The sequence below is a fragment of the Haliaeetus albicilla genome, chromosome 9, assembly GCF_947461875.1.
Source record: "Haliaeetus albicilla chromosome 9, bHalAlb1.1, whole genome shotgun sequence".
Taxonomy (NCBI): domain Eukaryota; kingdom Metazoa; phylum Chordata; class Aves; order Accipitriformes; family Accipitridae; genus Haliaeetus; species Haliaeetus albicilla.
The window spans coordinates 29267087-29270645 of NC_091491.1; the positions used below are offsets into that span (position 1 = coordinate 29267087).

Below are 3559 nucleotides of genomic sequence, written 5' to 3' on the forward strand. Positions count from 1 at the left end.
TTCCACTCGCTGGGGTAGATCGCTCTGGCTGAAGGATTTGTACTGGCTAAAGTCTTCCTATTTATGTCTCTCCTGTGTCGCCGCTCGCCTTCCTGGTCCCCACAGCCACTCCTCCCCCGGGTTTCCTCACCTCCATCACCACCCACGCCGCAGCTCTGCTGTACGTGCCGTGCCTCGTGGAGGCTCGCAGGAGTGTGGCACAGCCGGCAAATGGCCTTTCCTGAGCACACGGTGCTGAAGGAGGAAGCAGCAGGCGTCACAAGCTGCTATGGGATAAATTAATTGTTGAGGCAAGAAGAAGGTCATTGTGTTATCTCATTGCTAACAGAAAAGTTCAGGCAATTAAGCTTTAAGACACATTGGAGGTACTAGCAGCGATTACAACTGTCAGACAAATATTTTGTGGCAATAAATAACAAATGAACACAGATTCTTACCAGGCTTTTTAAGCTTGGGAGAAAAGGTCTTTTATTTATTTTTTCTTACCAACCTCCCCTCCACAAAGGCAGTCAGTAAATCCAATGTACAAGCCTTTGCTGGGAAGGAGAATGTTTTCAATTTGCAGCCCCAGTGTAAGCTCATCTGTGTATCATCGTACCTTTAATTGTGCCTATTATGCTCAGAAATCACCTATGATTTCATACAAACCATGTAATATAAGGCACAGAAGTGTCAGAGTGTTGCTGAGGAGCAGAGGGAGCTCTGCAGGCAGCATTTCCATTACAAACCGACTACTCCACGGCCTGTGCCAGCTTGTGTTGTGCATGTTGGACCAGCCGGAGCAGAATGGCCTGGTGTAGGACCCAGCTGCCGTAGCCGGGATGCCCCGTGGCCACACGGGCAGAGAGCGAGCATCCCCAACCGGCCAGCCATTGCCCCCAGCAAAGCCCAGCAGCCAGCACATGGGCTGTGATGCGGCCAGTGCTGCTGTTGGGGGAGGACTTGAGATGCTTTGTCCATGAAGGCTAGCTGTGATCCCTCCTGTGGTGACCACAGAGGGTCTAGGAGCTTCCTGAACACCTAAAAGGCGAGTGAATGTGCTGAGCTTCTCGCCTGACCCTGCATGGCACAGTTGTTGCTGCAGGGAAAAGCTCAATGGCGAAGACCCTGCCAGGCAAGTAAGGATTCCCATCACAGCGTAGCAGGTATTGTTGAAAAAGCCCAAAGCATGGTCCAGCTCGAGTGCCAGCCCCCTGTGAGCTGCAGAGCAGCCCTGCACCCTCTCAGAGTATTTTCTGAGACACCCAGAGCAGGGGAGAACCTCTCCACATCATCACCAGCATTGCTGCAAGGCTTGAGCGGGGAATAGTGTGTTCATGAGGCCAGCTGCCTCCGCTCCCTTGGGGATTAATGGCACTCACACGTGCTAGTGAATCATTAAGCTCAGGAGAAACAGTTCTCCCGCAGTAATTGTCTTCCTGTTGCGCAGTAGTATCTGCTAATAGTATTGACAGCCTTCACCTTTGGGAGGCTTATAGTGTCAGAACTAGAAAAAGGGTATTCATGTTCCTCCTGACCCTGTGCAGACTTCAGCCTCTCTGGATAGCCAATTTTATCCCAATAAATAACAGGCTTGCTTAGAGATATTATAAATAGACTGATAAGTAAGCATAAATGACAGGGCTGCTATTATAACAGAGGGTTATGTTGACATTACAAACTGATGCTGAAGCTGGAGAAGTGATGTTGGGGTCACTGGGCTCCCAGGCAGGATGTCGGTGATGCCCATTGCAGAGGTTCACCTTGAGATATTTCACCTTGCTTCAGGATGTATTTCCATAGCTATTCACTGACAGCAGTTTCCAAGCTATTTTTAGTACAAACAAAATAAAATAATAACGTTTTACATAAAAGACAGTTCCCACAGTTTACAACTGCTGCAAGTCTCTTTAAGCCTTTAAGTACTAAGCATTTTTGAAAGCTGGGAACAGTCTTGGAGGATGCGGAGGCCTTGGTGACAGTGGCAGGAGTTGGAGCAGGGAGCTTGGGAGAGCCAGCTGAGCCCGAGGCGCCCATCCCGGGGAGGAGGCTCACAACAGGGTGATGGGCAGAGGAAAGACAGGGAGGGATGGGGGGACATCTGACCTCCTGCATGGCCACTGTCCGCTGCAGAGCTGGAAGGTGCTGCAAACACTGCAGGGCCCAGACAGAGCGGTACCCGAGCAAAGTGCGTGGGAGAGCCCACCCAGTGCAGCTGGTCTGCAGGAGCACCAGGACCTGGCCCAGCCTCAAACTGTGTGGCTGGCCGGGCGCTGGGCTTAGGAGACCGGGGAGCGGAGGACACATCTGGCAGCAATGCCTTTGTGCCGGGGGACCGAGCTGCAGGTCCCCGCCTTGGCACAGCACCGCGCTCTCCCCAAACACAGCACACCACATAAAAGGCAGCGGCACGTATCGCACAGATAAGACATTTCCTTTCTGAAGTGCTTTATGACTGTAGCCTGGTCAGGCTTCCTCTCACCTCCCAGATGTTACGTGACCTCTGGGGCGACACTCTGCATACCAGAACTGCTGCTTCTGTCCCCAATGGCGTGAGACAACGCTTGCCGGGAGACCTGAGGTCCTGCGCTGGCCTGACAGACGAAAGGAAGGGTTTGCCTACCCGAGCGCTTGTCTGTGTCCCCCAGCTGTAACAGTCTGCTTAATTAAAAACCCGCCTCTCCCTGCAATCCCAGCACGGCAGGAACTCCTGCTGGTGGAGGGGAGCAAGTTTGGCAGGTCTCTGCCCACCTTGGGGCTGGGAGAGGGAGCACAGCAGGCGCCAAGCGCGGGCCCCCGGGAGCAGACGCCCCCGTACCGGGGGTCCCCGGGAAGCCCAGCCTCCTCACCCCCCACCTCAGGGGTCTCTTTCCGCAAAAAAAAGAGGAAAGGTCTTCAAAATAACACTTGAGACTCTTACTTGCTCCCCCTGAGCCTGCTCAGGACACATCCCAACTTCTCTCCCCGCGTCCAAGGGCTGCAGATCTGCTTCCTCCGGGCGAGGAGCCCGACGCTGCCAGCTAACCGCTTCAGCCCGGAGAGCCTGGAGTTGCAAGGAGAGAAAAGCCACCAAACCTTCTGTGACTCACACCGAAACCATGAGTTGTCTGCATTTCTAGCCAGGCCTGTAATCAGGCTGGAAAAGGGCTGATCCTGAAAGGGTGGGAGGGTGCCAAGGACCCGGCCGTCAGGGGGGTGACAGCCCGAGCTAGGTGACCCACAGTCCGTCCCCAAGGGTGCAGACCCCCGGGCTGGGGGGAGCATCTCCAAGCAGCCATGCCTGCATTTCCCCCTGCCTGCTCAGGGGCTACTGCTGCTGCAGAAGCTTCAGTAGGTTTTGCTGCTGACAACACTCCTACCACCTTCAAAATTAGGTATTTTAAGGAATGTGATGTTTTAAAAATTCTGCCATGGGGGTGCGATGTGCACTGGTGTGGTTACAGCTTAAGACACATCCACCGCGTGGTTACCAGCTGGCTAAAAATCCAGCCCTGCTCCTTTGCTGCCTTTGCTTACAGAAGTCCTCCAAAACAGTTGCGATTGCTTTGGGAACGCTGTTACTAGCTCAGAATCTCCTGTC

General features: G+C 53.7%; 1 long non-coding RNA gene across 1 annotated transcript; it reads right to left on the reverse strand.

Annotated features, from left to right (window-relative positions):
• Positions 1-472: 472 nt before the first annotated feature.
• LOC138686690 (uncharacterized) lies at positions 473-3210 on the reverse strand. Its single transcript, XR_011325982.1, has 3 exons — positions 2900-3210; positions 2462-2573; positions 473-1807 (listed from the first exon to the last, which is right to left on the reverse strand). It is a non-coding gene; the product is annotated as an uncharacterized lncRNA (long non-coding RNA).
• Between the last annotated feature and the right edge of the window lie 349 nt (positions 3211-3559).